Source organism: Schistocerca cancellata, chromosome 7 (assembly GCF_023864275.1).
Source record: "Schistocerca cancellata isolate TAMUIC-IGC-003103 chromosome 7, iqSchCanc2.1, whole genome shotgun sequence".
In the NCBI taxonomy this organism is placed as follows: Eukaryota; Metazoa; Arthropoda; class Insecta; order Orthoptera; family Acrididae; genus Schistocerca; species Schistocerca cancellata.
Window position 1 is genome coordinate 20,312,195 of NC_064632.1, and position 17,806 is coordinate 20,330,000.

Genomic DNA, 17,806 nt, shown 5'->3' on the forward strand with positions numbered 1-17,806 from the left:
TCGACACATACACTATCTAACATTCTGTGTGGTGTCTGTTGTTCTCTGTCGTGTCTCCCTACCACTTTCGCGCAACGACGCTCTGAGCGTGTTTTTTAGGGAATTGACTAGTTTGAACCTGGGACCTGTTGCTGGTAAGGAGACGCCAGGCCTCACATGACATGTAGAGTTCAGAAGAGTTCAGTGAGACTAGCGATGATATAACCAAATACTTAATGATTTCAGCGTCAGCTCCACTGTACTCCCTGTCAAAGGATCTTAATACTAACTAAATTTAGTGGAAGGGGTTCAAGGCTTTCCTATGTTTAGTTAGCTGGTAGAATAACGTCGAAAAAGCAGTTAACTTTACCATTGAAAATTTTATTCTACTCACAAAACATTGTTTATAAATTGCACTATTGATAAAAGGAAATGTTTTAATACGGGATGATAAAAACCAACTGCGTTCAACAAAAATGTGAACGAATATTGCCGCCGGGGTGGCCAAGCGGTTCTAGGCGCTACGGTCTGGAACAGCGCGACTGCTATGGTCGCAGGTTTGAATCCTGCCTCGGGCATGGATGTGTGTGATGTCCTTAGGTTAGTTAGGTTTAAGTAGTTCTAAGTTCTAGGGTACTGATGACCTCAGAAGTTAAGTCCCATAGTGCTCAGAGCCATTTGAACCATTTTGAACGAATATTCCCTGAGTGGGTTTCCTAGTTCTACAATAGATCGAAGGATGACTTATGCCATATCACATCTATAATCTAGGTTTAAATTAAGTTTCATAAAAGAGAAAACTATCAAAATGGTCTACAGTGACCCTCAATTATCTTTAATTACTTATCTAACTTGTCGTAAATTACAGTGGCTGATGTGGCTTCTCAATAATTATATCACAGAAAAATCATTGGGTTTCAGATTTTAACTTACGTAGCAAATGTGAATACCATGAGCTTTAATTGACGATCGACACTAGTATTACGCAAAACGGGGGAGTAACAGATGAGACTTCTGCAGTTCTGAGTGAAGCTTTATGCGCTGTTATGCGGCATCGCGTGCGTTCATTACCTTGTCGGTGTTTAGGCAGCGTCAGGGCGGCGTAGCTCCTCACATCTCGCCGTCTCGGAAGCAACTCTCTCCTAACTTCTCCTTACTGCAATTTACCGAAGGTGGTTTAAAGAAACTATCTGATTGTGTTTTCATCTGGCCAATCAGTGTCTCAATGTTAACCTTAAGCTTCGCCTACAAAAATTCTGTCTATCCAATGAGAAACGTTATACTTTTCGTGGTGGAGCAATGTTTTTAAAGTTTGCAACGTAACAGAGACGCGAAAAAGTCTCACGCTAAAACTTACAGCTGGTGTGGCCCTTTCAGTGTTATCGTAAGATCTATACTGTTCTTCTGGAGGGCCCTAGCTTTTAACATGGGCTGGGGGTTGGTCCTGGTGGTTACTTTTCGTGGTGGGGCAATGTTTTTAACGTTTGCAACGTAACAGAGACGCGAAAAAGTCTCACACTAAAACTTGCAGCTTTTGTGGCCCTTTTAGTGTTATCTTAAGATCTATACTGTTCTTCTGGAAGGCTATAGCTTTTAACATGGGCTGGGGGGTGGTCCTGGTGGTTAGCTGTGACGTGGGTGTCCGTCCCTTATCGTAGGGCCTTTTAGCTTAACACGGTTCTGCTCTCGGCTTCTGTTCTCGTTTCTCCCTTCGTAACTGCGTCTGTCTCACGGTGGGAAGGTATGACATGCATTTAGGCATTCTTGTGTTAGTCTGTGGTATTCCATTTGCTTACTCGTTAGTCGTATTACTTTGGTTAATTTAATGTCACGATTTATTCGGAGCTATGTGACATACTACTGGATTTGCTTATCATGTCAGGGTTTTCATGGAAGGTGTTGGCTTTGCTTGACACCTTACAACTACTGGCCATTAAAATTGCTACACCAAGACGAAACTCAGATGATAAACGGGTATTCATTGGACAAATATATTCTATTAGAACTTGCATGTAATTTCATTTTCAAGCAATTTGGGTGCATAGATCCTGAGAAATCAGTACCCAGAACAACCACCTCTGGCTGTAATAACGGCCTTGATACGCCTGGGCATTGAGTCAAACAGAGCTCGAATGGTGTGTACAGGTAAAACTGCCCATGCAGCTTCTACACGATACCACAGTTCATCAAGAGTAGTGACTGGCGTATTGTAACGAGCGAGTTGCTCGGCCACCATTGACCAGACGTTTTCAGTTGGTGAGAGATCTGGAGAATGTGCTGGCAAGGGCAGCAGTCGAACATTTTCTGTATCCAGAAAGGCCCGTATAGGACCTGCAGCATGCGGTCGTGCATTATCCTGCTGAAATGTAGGGTTTTGCAGGGATCGAATGAATGGTAGAGCCACGGGTCTTAACACATCTGAATTGTAACGTCCACTATTCAAAGTGCCGTCAACGCGAACAAGAGGTGACCGAGACCGATAGTGGCATCCCATACCATCACGCCGGGTGATACGCCAGTATGGCGATGATGAATACACGCTTCCATTGTGCGTTCACTGCGATGTCGCCAAAGACGGATGCGACCATCGTGATTCTGCAAACAAAACCTGGATTCATCTGAAAATATGACGTTTTGCCATTCGTGCACCCAGGTTCGTCGTTCAGTACACCTTCGCAGGCGCTCCTGTCTGTGATGCAGCGTCAAGGGTAACCGCAGCCATGGTCTCCGAGCTGATAGTCCATGCTGCTACAAACGTCGTCGAACTGTTCGTGCAGATGTTTGTTGTCTTGCAAACGTCCCCATCTGCTGTCTCATGGATCGAGATGTAGCTGCACGATCCGTTACAGCCATGCGGATAAGATGCCTGTCATCTCGACTGCTAGTGATACGAGGCCGTTGGGATGTAGCACGGCGATCCGTATTACCCTCCTGAACCCACTGATTCCATATTCTGTTAACGGTCATTGGATCTCGACCAACGCGAGCACCAATGTCGCGATGCGATAAACCGCAATCTCGATAAGCTATAATCCGACCTTTGTCAAAGTCGGAAACGTGATGGTACGCATTTCTTCTCCTTACACGAGGCATCACAACAACGTTTCACCAGGCAACGCCGGTCAACTGCTGTATGTGTATGAGAAATCGGTTGGAAACTTTCCTCATGTCAGCACCGGCGCCAACCTTGTGTGAATGCTCTGAAAAGCTAATCATTTGCATATCGCAGCATCTTCTTCCTGTCTGTTAAATTTCGCGTCAGTAGCACGTCATCTTCGTGGTGTAGCAATTTTAATGGCCAGTAGTGTATGTCAACAGTTAAATTTACTGTTAGCAACTGACACTGCAGCTTCAGCAACATAGTTATTTATAATTAAAATATCCACGGGTATGCTGCCGGTCTATAGTGTCCAACGGGCACAATATTTCGGCGATCAAACATGTCGCCATCATCAGGTGAACTGACGGACTGAGCTCCTGTGAACGTACCGGCACGGAGATCCGTACGCTATGGCTGCTCAGAGGGAACTGGGTTCGGTCGCGGCGGCGGCCGATTTAAATACCCTCCGCCCGCGGCGCGCTCCCTCCGCCGTCCGCGCCCAGCGCCACGGTCGCGCGGTGGAACAGATTGCGACGGCGTCTGAGATGACGTCGGTGTGATGGCTCTGTCCGCCGTGGTCGTCACAACTATACGTCTGCTCGATTTACTCTTGATTAACCCGATCGCTGGTTCCCAAGCCTTGCTAAGATTATAGCCACAGTCCCGGTTTATGAGGTCGTCATTGGTGCGAATTTCGATGGCCTCTCTAACAACGCTGTCCCAGTATCTCGACGTCTGTACCAGAATCCTCGTGCGGTCATACTCCATGGCGTGATTTTCCGACAAACAATGTTCAGCGACCGCCGACTTGCTCGGATACATCAGTCGAGTGTGCCTCTGGTGTTCACGGCATCGATCCTCGACGGTACGCATCGTCTGACCAATATACGACTTGCCACATTGACACGGAATCTGGTACACGCCGGCCTTCCTCAAACCGAGGTCATCTTTGGCGCTCCCCACCAGTGCACGAGTTTTATTTGGAGGACAAAACACAGTTCCGACCCGGTGTTTCTTCAGAATGCGGGCGATTTTCCCTGAGAGTGCGCCTGTGTATGGAATAAATGCAGTGCCTACCTCCTCCCTCGTGACTTCATCCATCTCAACAGGTTGTGCTGCAGTGGTTGGGCGGAGAGCACGTTGAATCTGCCACTCTGAGTACCCATTTTTTCGAAATACAGTTCTCAGATGTTCCAATTCCTGGGGTAGACTCTCTGCGTCACAGATAGTGCGCGCCCTATGTACTAGAGTTTTAAGTACCCCATTCCTCTGTGAAGGGTGGTGGCAGCTGTCTGCATGCAAATACAGATCAGTGTGCGTAGCCTTCCGATACACCCCATGACCTAGGGTGCCGTCAGCCCTTCTCTTGACCAAGACGTCAAGGAAAGGTAATTTACCCTCCGTTTCAGTCTCCATAGTGAATTTGATGTTGGGGTGTATGGAGTTTAGATGTGTAAGGAAGTCAAGAAGTTTATCCATACCATGTGGCCAGATGACGAACGTGTCGTCCACGTAACGGAAAAAGCAAGTAGGTTTCCATACGGATAACGACAGGGCTTCCTCCTCGAAGTTCTCCATGTACAAATTCGCTATTTATAATTTTTAATCTTCGTTGTTAAATGTAAAATAGGCCCACCCGGTTAGCCGTGCTGTCTAAAGCATGGATTTCCGGATTGTGAAGGAGCGCCTGGTCCCCGGCACCAATCTGCCCGGCGGACTTGTGTCGAGGTCCGGTGTGCCGGCCAGTCTGTGGGTGGTTTTTAGGCGGTTTTCCATCTGCCTCGGCGAATGCGGACTGGTTCCCCTTATTCCGCCTCAGCTACACTATGTCGGCGACTGCTGCGCAACCAATTTCTCGATGTACGCGTACACCACCATTACTTTACCACGCAAACATAGGGGTCACACTCGTCCGATGTGAGACGTTCCCTGGGGGGCTCCACAGGGGGCCCAACCGCAAAATGACCCTGAAAGAGTGGTTCGGTGTCGGGCGGCGGAGGGTTGAAGTGCAGTGCGGGGTTGTGGACCACTGCGGCTGCGGCGGAGACGGAGACTCTTCGTCGTTTCTAGGCCCCCGGTTAACACAGAACACAATAAATGAAAAATAAGTTAATATATGAATTCTCTGTTCATAAACGGCATCTGTTGCTCGCTCCTGTATCCATTAAGGGGCTCCGGAACGCCCTATACTTGCAATGTTAAAATAACGCTTATAAATTACATCTTTCCTCACAAAGTATTTGAGGTAGGAAGTTGAACTATTTACAGATTATTCATTTGAATATGGGCTACAATTTAACACAGGGATTTTACAAAATTTTAATTCAGTTATTAAAGATTATTTTTTTTTCAATTGTAATGAAAATTCACAACATTTTTTTGCAAATTTTTTATTTATATATTCAAAAATATACAGTTTTTGGAAAAAGGCTGTGTTAAATTATTCAGAAGGTACTGTGTAACATTTACTGAAAGTTTGAAACAAATATGTTTGGAAGATCCTTAGAAAACTAGTAATTAGTATGAGAAAATAAAAGTTTTGGGATTCGAGCGACAAAGATTGGATAAACTTTTCCGTGCATTCCAGGTCCATAGGATGGATTATCTTCATCCTCTGCAAACTCCTCCTCCAGCTTCCTCTTGTTCCTCCTCCTGTTTACTCTTGCTTGTATTTCTAGACTCTTTACAGCCCTGTCTGCAGCCCGAAGGCGTTCCTTGTCTAAAGCAAGCATCGCTCGTACCATGTTATAATGTTATTATTTACAGTAATAACACATACCTTTGAGTTTCCAACATTTCTCCTTTTCTTAAAAGCCTTCAGAGGGTGTCTAATAACTTTACTTTTTACTCATTATTATACTTCAACAAAACAGAGACTCAAGAAACAGAATTAATTACGAATATTTTCGAGATAACGACAGAGTAAATAAACATGAAACAATCGACAATCACACCAGCGATATATATTGAACCATCACAGGTTAGCCACAACACATACTTTATCTCACATCTCTAAAATGTACCTGATGAACACGGACGTTAGTATTATCACCATTTGACAGCAGTTTAACAGCGCCACAGTGGGTCACGCCTATGTAGAACACATTTCAAAAAAAATTTAAAAATAGTTGTAGTCTTCGGAATTGAATAAATTATATATCTATTAAAAGGTAATAGTCTGCAGATTCAGAAAACGCAAAAAAGTAAAAATTGAACTTTTCATGATTTTGAGCCTTTCCGGAGCCCCTTAAATAACCACACAGGTTGCAGACGAAGCTATAACTTAAGCCATAACAAACAGCACTAGTACCAAGTCTATATCTTACATACGAAACGAAATACTGTAAAAATGTCGCTGTTTAAAGGGGAGATGTCGGTCACTTTGAACCCAGCCTATATGTTTCTGGGCGTAATTCCACTTGGCAGTGCAGTTTCCGCAATTCTAATGTCTTTACTCTTTTATTTCCTATGTCTCACGCATCACACGCTGAGGAACCGTAAACACGTAGGCCTACAGGCTGTAGTCTGTGGCTGTTGTTGCTGTGGTCTTCAGTCCAAAGACTGGTTTGCTGCACTTCTCCATGCTATTCTGTCCTGTGAGAGCCTCTTCATGTCAGGATAACTGGCCGCGGTGGTCTTGCGGTTCTAGGCGCTGCAGTCCGGAACCGCGGGACTGCTACGGTCGCAGGTTCGAATCCTGCCTCGGGCATGGATGTGTGTGGTGTCCTTATGTTAGTTAGGTTTAAGTAGTTCTAAGTTCTAGGGGACTGATGACCTCAGATGGTAAGTCCCATAGTGCTCAGAGCCAGGATAACTACTGCAACCTGCTTCCTTCTGAATCTGCTTAATGTATTCATCTCTTGGTCTCCCTCTACGACTTTTACCTCCCACACTTCCCTCAAGTGCTAAACTGGTGATGTCTTAGCGTGTGTCCTATAAACCGGTCCCTTCTTTTGGTCAAGTTGTGCCACAAATTTCTTGTCTCCCAAATACTATTCAGAACTTCTCATTAGTTATGTGATCTCCCTACCTAATCTACAGCAATCTTCTGTAGCACAACATTTCGAAAGCTTCTATTGTCTTTTTATCTAAACTGTCTATCGTCCATGTTCCACTTCCACATGTGGCTGCACTCTGGATAAATACCTTTAGGAAAGACTTCCTAACAATTAGATCTATATTCGATGCTAACGAATTTCTCTTCTTCAGAAATGCTTTTCTTACCATTTACAGTCTAAATTTTACATCCTCTCTAGATCAGCCATCATCAGTTATTTTTCTACCCACATATTAAAAGTCATCTACTTTAAGCGATTTGTTTCCTAAGCTGATTCCCTTGGAATCATCTGATTTAAAGTCTTAATGATAAGTGATGCACTTACACCAGATGTTATTCGCCCTATTTGTCGTAATCCCCTTCGAGCCACTATTCTGCCAAACCTTCGCAATGTAGTGATTCCAGTTTGATCTACATTCCAGACGTCACCAAGCATCAGTTTCAGTCTTGCCAGAACAGTCTTCAGATTGTCAAAAAACAAGGCTGTGTTGCGCTCGTTGAAGCTATTACATCGTGGAAAACTGTTTGCCTGAAGAGTTAGAATGCAGTTAGGTGTCGTTCCAGAAATCCTGAAAACCAATCAGGTCCCACTATTCTAAAAACAGTTCAAGGTAGATATGTTTTCCGCAATTGCATCGGCGTAGGCAAACGTCGAACTTCTTTTGGTGAAAGGTCAAAGCATATATCACTAGCTTTAGTAAGCTACTCATCAAGCAAGGTTTCCTGTTTGGGTTCACATACCTGTACCTGGAAAATTGGATTTGTCTTAGCTATGTAAGCCCTATTTAAATAATCGTTGGATAAATAAAGCTTTCAAAAAATTACTAGCTAAATTAGTTTTACACATTATTTCCATTATATTTGATGTTATTCTTAAAGTAGGTAAAATATTAAGAACAACACTGCAAAACAAAGAAATATGTTACCTGAAACCCATTCCGAAACCAAATCTATCCCAGAATTTTGTTGGCGTTTCAGAAGGTTCTAAATTTTCAATTGTTATAGTTCGTCTCTACGGTTTTCCTAACTGTGTTAAAATCTCTGCTCACTTCCCTAACTTATCTTTGATGCCGTTTTACCTCTATCAGTGCTAATCTTATACTTGCATCAGAAACATTGCCTCTTCCTATGTTATCTTTATAATTTCCAACGATACTAAAACATAACGGCAGAAAGATGGCGAGTGAAAACATGAATACATTCGAAGCTACACGTGGATTTCATACTTCAAAATATGCCTGCTGAAGTGTCCCATAAGCACAATAATTTCAAATTTTTATTACACACATGAATACAAGTTATTGCGTTTGGAAGGAAAAGAAAAGAACCATGATACAATGTTCTTATATAAAAATTGCTCTGAATATGATGTAAACTTTGACTACGTTGGACCTATTACAGTTACTAAGAGATATAACTTGGTAGAAGACAGTGGGTCAGGTTTGTCACTTCAGCCGAAATAATTGTACTTCATGGGCCATTGTGCCTATCGTCATATTTGAATTATATCAGTCCGCTTACGAAAACGTTTTAAACATTTAACACCGTGTATACTGTCAAAATAATCACTAATCAATGGACTTTAATCGTTGTAGTTACTTGTTTCATGATTGCGTTACTTTGAAGTACACAACAAAATATCTTGAGCGAGTAAAATCTAATTTCACTAAGAAGAAAACATAAAATGCTTTGCCTAACTCGCTCGACAATCTAACTGCACTAACGCGTTTGTGGAAAGGTGGCGACATTGTCTCCTTGGTCGGTGGTGCATTCTGACGGTAGCTTAAAGCAACCAACTGGTCATCGTGCAGCTATGGGCAACCTGCCCCGGTTGCCCCTACAGACCGTCATGGTCACATCTGATTCACGTTTAATAAAGTCCATAAGAACCTTATACGGATCTAACTCATATACTCTACTTCTTCTAGGATTGATTTTTTTTTGTTATTTTCTGAGTATGCTGAACTTATGTGAGTAACAGGGTGAAACTATTGCGTTGTGATAATAGAAACGAACAACACGAAAAGATCGATAAGAATATCCACACATTCCATATTTTAACAAAGAATGAGTCGATGAGAAAGCATTTTCTGTTTCATAGCCTTAAACGCAGCAATTATTGTATTCTACAAGAATGTTAATCTGGGGATTCGTTGTGCTCTTCCATTATTTTAATAGCTACGTCAGTGCAAAACAGGCGGGAAAAGTGTAAATAACCCCTTCTGTGTGATAACGCAGGGAAACGACTACACTCTCCGCCGGAACCGTTAACATAATGTTGTATAATTGCCGGCTTCCCTGACTGCGTCGGGAGTAAACCAGCTATTACAGCGGTAATGGGCTTTTCATTACGTTCGGCTCTGCTGCAGGGACTGTAAAATTCTCAAAAATACATCCCGTGAATTGTCGTACTGCTCTCACACGTACGATGTCCCAGAAAATACGGCACAATCTTTACTGCCGGTAGCAACGGGCCAATAGCATGAGTGCAGGCTGCTTTTCCAACGTTTTTACCGTAATTCCGAGCTTACTGATTTAGTGAAAGACGAAATTACAACAATGCTTTACTGATAATTGTACTTAACTTAAATCTGCGATAGTCATTATGTCCGTACTAAATATGACGCGCTTGTGCTGCATTTCATCATGTGGATTGTTTTCTGCACACGTCGCAGAGACCACAAATATTTTCTATCTCAGACTTCTCACGGATGATGGCGCTGTTATGTGGAAGCTTTACGGTAAGTGCGACACGGTATGAGCCTTACAAGACATTCGCATTGTTCAAAGACGTGTTACTATCTGTTAATGTAGATTAATTGTGTTGTTCGCTTTTGCTTACACAATTAATGACTCAGATGAAGTCAGTCAGGTAATAAAATAACGAGTAGAAACATAAAGTGGAATTGATTGGCGACTCCATAGAGTGCAGTGTGCACAACTGCAATATACGTGAAACGTGAAATTAGAAGGAAGGTCAGCGTTGGCCGCAATGTTGGGTAGAGACAAGTGTACGAAATACGCTAGCTTAGTAGATACCTCCACTATCACATCTAATATTTATAAAAAAATTTGTCATACGATACAAACAGAACTTGGGATAAGGAAACACTGTTCTCTTTCAAGTATAAAAGCTTGCCTCTAGCCAACATATAATTAATTCTTTGCAATTTGTAACAGTAGTTTTTATTCACGAGTGCGCTAAACGATCTCTGCATCCACAATGTGTTTTTAAGACACTCTGGTATGATAATTACGATGATTTTCGTAATTAAGCCTCAGAAATATTTATAAAGTGTTCACATGTCCCAACGGGACGAATGAGATATGTCTATCATCATGTCGTTAAATGGAATAAAAAATTGTTAGTTTGCACCCTAAAAAATTTTTATGACATGTAATGTGTTTCGTGACATTTTGACCTGTTATATCGTGACATATATTGTATAATTACCACTATTTATGTATTTGACTTCTTGGTTTCAACGTAATATTTTACGTAAATTAAGAACTTTGTATCTCTGACTTCCTACGCCAGATGGCGGCTACTGTGCTATAACAAATTCTGTTATCTTTGATGTCATTTATTTGTATATTTTTCTTCTTTACTAGTCCTGTAATCTGACACCACATAATTTTACCTGTTGAGTTTTATTCTTACATGTTTTTTAAGTTGTTTGAAAATAACACGCCAATGTGTGTTGGCAAGATGTGCATTTTCCCCTTTCTGTTCTGCTATGCGTTTTTTAATGTACAATTTTAAATTTGGAATATTCAGTTAATGATTTGCAAGTGCAATTTGGTATTTGTGGTAATCTCTTGCCAAGTAAAGTATTGATAAGTCTTCCCGTGATACATGTCACAAAAAGGGCGTTCCAAGCCCCTGTGACACCGAGGTCCGCTGTATAGGTGAATGTAAACAGCGGCTTCAGTTAATGTGATTGTTTCATAGCTTTGGTTACTGATAATAACTTGACACCAGTGCCTTTGAGTTTGATTTATACACCACAGGTATGTTCTTTCCAACAGTTGGTTTATACTCAGGTGTATTTGTGGTCTTTTGTTTTTTATTCACTGATCGCTAAGTGAACTTTTTAACTTCCAGCATTGTTTTGGATTACAAGGTCAACTACAACCCTTTGTTAATTATATTGAGACTATTAGATGGCCCAATTAGAATTAAGTGTTGAGATCAGCGAAAATAAGGTCGTTAGTAATATACTGGAAGGTGTGTTCACAGAATACTGTCCGTGAAAGGTATTTGATAGTAAATCTTGAATTGAGTGAAGTTGAATAGAATGTAGAGAGCATTAATTTTGCTGACGAGAAAAGGAGAATCACTGAGCAAAAGAATAATTTGCTCGGAATCTCTTCCTCTTAATGCCACGAATCGCGGGAATTGGTTTAGATTTAATAGACTGGGAAATTTCACTCGGGATAAGGGTAGACCTGAAATAGATAATGACTGATGATTTGTAGAAACAGGGTTCGGAAAGGCGAATTGTGTAGCCACCCAAGGGGTGTAATAAGTTAGTTGTAATTAGTAACTGTTCCCCACCCTTTATCTGTACCACCCTTAACCGTGAAACGTTCTGTGGATCATTGGCTTCCAGCAGCAAAATTTCCTGGCTTAGTTATGTGTGGTATCTCAAGAATAACAAGAATAAAATATCCCGATTTAAGGCCGATGGATGAACAGATTCTGACTGTTAATGGTCAGTAATTACTTTTGTTGTGGGAACATGCGAATTTTAAATTTAATTTTAAATTTGATTCTGGGTCGTGGTCGACTATCCTTCAGTTTATAGTACGGATTCATGAGATTTCTGTTTTGAGGTCCGACGTTTGGGGGAAGATGAAGCTTGAAAGTTATAAATTTATTAAATGAATTTCTGGATATTTTGACAGAACGCGTGACTGCAACCATCAAAGTCAAGTATGAGGTCCACCTCGCCCACCAGATTCCAGTGTGTCACATTCCTGATCGATTTCCGCCGCCGAAGATACAAGCGTTAAGGGAGGTTATTGAAAAACTGCTCCGTGGAGAGGATCATTCGGCCTTCTGCCTCTCCATATACCCTGACAACGTTTTTGGTTCTCAAAGGAAATAGCGAAGGCTATAGGCCCATCGTGGACTACCGACCTGTGAACCAGGAGGTAGTTCTGAAGTCGGAGCCCTTGCCTGATCTTTAGACGTGTTCTACTTGGTTTGCTGGGGCCCAGTATTTCACCGTTTCGGATCTGAATCAAGCCTACCACCAGATCCCTCTTGCTGAAGAATTCAAACAATAATACTGTGTCTGCTTTCTGCACAGACTGGAACTTACTGAGTTCAACAGACAGGACCTTCCGGATCGTCTAATGCTGTAGTAATTCTATCACTTCTGCTAGATCCCGTCTTGGCCGAAGTGAAGTTACGTTGACGTGGTTAGGTACAGCAAGTCCTCAAACGGGCACCTTCAACACTTTAGGCAGAAGTCATCCCACTTCAGGTAAGCCGAGATAAATTTCAGTCTTATTGAGGTTAATTCAGCTCGTACAGAGATTTGTTTTCTGGGTCATCTAGTTGCATCCACTGAGGTTAAAATTGATAATAAAATCACCAAAGTCACTTACAATTTTACCTTCCCTCTGTAAAAGAAGGGTTTATAGCAATGGTTTAACTTTTTCAACAGGTTTGTTCCGAACTTCGCTCAACTAACCGCCTCTTTAAACCAACTACATCGTAAAGGAGAACCATTTGAGTGGTCGTATACTAGCAGTCAGCTTTTGAACTGTTGAAGCAGTATCTCAGTAACGCCATCCCAGTGCTGCCCCCATGCTAGCCATTCCAGATTTTCTGCATCAATTTATTCGTCAGACTGATGTCTATAACACAGGAGACGCTAGAGTTCTGTTACGAGAATTTCATACACATCACGTTTGTAATAAAGGCTCTCTCGATGGCAGAGGTTAAGTACTCCGTGCGAGTTGCAAGCCTTGGCAGTCTTATTTGGCGTGGAAAAATTTATCTTCTGTTTAGAGCGCAGACGAATCTTATTAGAAACAATTAGGTGTGAAGCTGAGTACTGGGTACTGGCTAGGCCCCGCAAGACAGCCAGGATAGCACACTGGACCTCCACTGAGGTCATGCAATCAGGTGACAATCTTAAATGTAGTGCAGCTATACTGACAGTGACTCCATCAATTTTCGGGAATTTGATGGAAGAACAGGAGCGAGCGAATACGCTCGGGGGTATTAATGAACAGCCTATTAGTGGGAAGCAATTAGTTAGGTATCACTTTAACAAAGTATTCCTATGTTATTGTACCCACTGAAATGCCAACTTAAACATTTGTCTCTCGGAAGAGGAAGATCTGGCTGTATCTAAGTACTTTCATTATTCTTTTGCGGGGGGTTATTAGAACCTTTTTAAGTGCATATCGAATACTAAAGAGCGCCCTACTTGGTCTTCCCTTAACTCAGACAGTAGGAAGTTAGTCATGGAATGACAGGAATGTTAGTTCGCCAAGCTTCATTCCAGTTCTCGTCGTGGTTTGCTGCACGCTAATCGGGAAGAAATGGCCATGTACGAATTGTTTGTGGATTACTTAGAGCCGCATGCACACACTAACAGTGAAAACAAGTATAGTTTCGTTGTAGTGGATCCTTTCACACGGTTTATGTGGGTTGTCCCAAATAGGGGTACGGTTACAGGTTTGACGATTCAACATCTGGATAAAATATTTTCTTACTTTGATCCTCCGAAGATATCAGTCAGTCATAATTTGCCTACTTTCCCTTCTAGAAAATTTGGGATATTCTGTTTCGTTAGCATGATATCATATACGACCACCATCCCATACTATCCTCAACCATCGTCTGCTTGAACGTCTTAATCAGAAATTTAAATCAGCGGTGATTATTTATCATAGCCAGCTCAGGACACCTGGGAGAAAAATATCAAATGGCTTAATTTGACCTTCAGGTATGATGTGTATGAGGCGCGTAGGGCCACCCTCTGCAAATTAGTGCTTTTGTACCCGACTAACACTATGATATTCAACTTTTGGTCCATCAGTGGGGTCCTCCCTGAAGAAGTTGATACTGCTATCGTAAAAGAAATAGGAGTATGGCCATTAATAACATTCGTTTTGCCCTCAGATGAGAGGCCCGAAGATACAACGAATGCAGCAGCCTGCATCATTAAATATTGAGGACCTTGTTTCCGTAAAGTACTTCTGCGTCCAGCGCAAGAAGCTTAAAAACCATCTGGTACCATTACCGTGTTTCATGGGACCGTGTCAGATTCTAAACATTGCCACCACCGTTAGCCTCCAAGCTCGCTACCTACAGACTCCATAGGGTACAAATTATAGTAATAAAAATTTGGTGCTGAAAATATAGAGGCAGCCATGTTAGGTCAGAAATATGCTAATTAAGATAGGACTAAGTTCGTAACGCAGACATAGTTCGTCATAAATTATAGTAATGAAGGTAAGGATGGCATAACTATAGAGTCAGCCATGTTTTATTACTGGCTCATAAATTACCAGCGCAAAATGTCCCTGTTGGAGCACAAAAGAGCGAATGTGTTGCTCTTTAAAAGATTCTGACAAAAAATTGGGGAGCCAGCTGTTTCTATCCTCATTCCAATTGGTCAACAATACGTATGGTATGTGAATATAAATTCTCTTTTGACATACCAATCTGAATCCTTTTGCCCAATTTCTATGTGTACTTAAGTGGTCACATTCAGCATGTCCTCACTGCTACTGTCTACATAAATGTCTATCTAACATAATCTTTTTTTCTCCCATTGACACTACCTCCTTCCTGTTCCCCACACTGTCGCTGCCTTCCTCCCATTCTCTCTGTTTAATTCTCTGTCATATTCACCGTCTCTCTGTCACACTGCCGCTGTCTTTGTTCCATTGCTTTCCTCTCCCATTGGCACTGTCGTTCTCCCATTGTTTTTCAGTCCCATTGGAACTGGCTCTTTTGTTCTCGCTTACAGTCGGCTGCCCTTCTCTTCAACCGCCACTCTCTCTCCACACATGTCCTAACCTACGTGATGGAGGAAATTGGACAAATTCAGTAACACTTGCGCATAGGGCAATTTGATAAAGTTGACAATCGTCGAAACATCCCCCACCCCCCTCCCCAACTGGCCATAGGCGGACATTTAGGCTCCTCTCATTCCCTGACACTGACAACACTTGTTTATTTCTCCCCAATTGACGCTGTTTCCTCTTTCTCCTACTTGGCTCCTTTCCTTCCCCACAGTTACTGTCTCCCATCTTTCATTCACAATAGCACCCGTGTTTTCAGTATATACCCCAGAATCTGTCTCCTCTCTCATTTCCACTATCCCCTTCACTGCCACTGCCTCCACATCGGCAGCTCAAATATTCTGAAAGGTGCAAATTATTTTTCCCCTATACTCCACGTTTAAAACTTCAGTCCAACATGCACCAACCCCAGACTTCTATACATAAAATTCACCAGCTTAAGCATGTTCTCCGCTCATTTGTATTTTTTATCTCTCCTGTCTTTGGCTCCCACAGCTATCATTTTCGTCTATCTCTCATTCTTTATCACTGCCACTTTCGCTCTCCCACCATCAATGTTCCCTCTCTCTTTCTGTCTTCATGACACTGTCTCGTATCTATTCTACTGTCACTGTCTCTGTCTGCTTGTCTCTTTCAGCATAAAAAGCGCGAATATGTTTATATGCTAGAATTTTTGGTAATGATGGGAAGAATGATGACAGAGGCATCTGATGCCCCATTCCTCTGTCAGAGTTTTATTTAAAGAAGAACGTATTAGACTTCTCTGTGTCCTGACAGCAGCACCTTTGCGCTCGTTACCTTCTTTTCTCTGTTGCAGCAGGATGTGCTGCTCATATGAAACGAATCCTGTAGTTCAGTAAAGTTTTAACAATTCGTGTATACATTTCTCCACATTTACATACCTTGACACATGCGACAAAGAATAACTACCCATAATATGTGACTAACAGTAAACCGTTTCTCTACATTTTTTTGGATTCTTTGCTCATTGTTCGTAACTCAGCGTAAACAACTAGACTTGTGATGTGTGTATTAAAAAAATAAAAATGTTATAAAAATATTTTCCTGAATAAACAGCATTTCCAGTTTTACATAGTTTTTCTGCATTCATTTTAAGTTCTATTCAGGCATGTTAGGACCCTTTAGCACATTATTGTTACTGTAGTAACGGGCGACTGGAATGCAGTTGTAGGGGAAGGAGTAGAAGAAAAGGTTATAGGAGAATAGAAGGAGTAGAAGAAAAGGTTACAGGAGAATATGGGCTTGGGACAAGGAATGAAAGAGAAGAAAGACTAATTGAGTTCCGTAACAAGTTTCAGCTAGTAATAGCGAATACCCTGTTCAAGAATCACAAGAGGAGGAGGTATACTTGGAAAAGGCCGGGAGATACGGGAAGATTTCAATTAGATTACATCATGGTCAGACAGAGATTCCGAAATCAATACTGGATTGTAAGGCGTACCCAGGAGCAGATATAGACTCAGATCACAATATAGTAGTGATGAAGAGTAGGCTGAAGTTCAAGATATTAGTCAGGAAGAATCAATACGCAAAGAAGTGGGATACGGAAGTACTAAGGAATGACGAGATACTTTTGACGTTATCTAACGCTATAGATACAGCAATAAGGAATAGCGCAGTAGGCAGTACAGTTGAAGGGGAATGGACATCTCTAAAATGGACCATCATAGAAGCTGGGAAGGAAAACATAGGTACAAAGATGGTAGCTGCGAAGAAACCATGGGTAACAGAAGAAATACTTCAGTTGATTGATGAAAGGAGGAAGTACAAACATGTTCCGGGAAAATCAGGAATACAGAAATACAAGTCGCTGAGGAATGAAATAAATAAGAAGTACAGGGAAGCTAAGACGAAATGGCTGCAGGAAAAATGTGAAGACGTCGAAAAAGAAATGATTGTCGGAAGGACAGACTCAGCATACAGGAAAGTCAAAACAATCTTTGGTGACATTAAAAGCAACGGTGGTAACATTAAGAGTGCAACGGTAATTCCACTGTTAAATGCAGAGGAGAGAGCAGATAGGTGGAAAGAATACATTGAAAGCCTCTATTAGGGTGAAGATTTGTCTGATGTGATAGAAGAAGAAACAGGAGTCGATTTAGAAGAGATAGGGGATCCAGTATTAGAATCGGAATTTAAAAGAGCTGTGGAGGACGTACGGTCAAATAAGACAGAAGGCATAGATAACATTTCATCAGAATTTCGAAAATCATTGGGGGAAGTGGCAACAAAACGACTATTCACGTTGGTATGTAGAATATATGAGTCTGGCGATATACCATCTGACTTTCGGAAAAGCATCATCCACACAATTCCGAAGACGGCAAGAGCTGACAAGTGCGAGAATTATCGCACAATCAGCTTAACAGTTCATGCATCGAAGCTGCTTACAAGAATAATATACAGAAGAACGGAAAAGAAAATTGAGAATGCGCTAGGTGACGATCGGTTTGGCTTTAGGAAAAGTAAAGGGACGAGAGAGGCAATTCTGACGTACAGCTAATAATGGAAGCAAGGCTAAAGAAAAATCAAGACACTTTCATAGGATTTGTCGACTTGGAAAAAGCGTTCGACAATATAAAATGGTGCAATTGTTC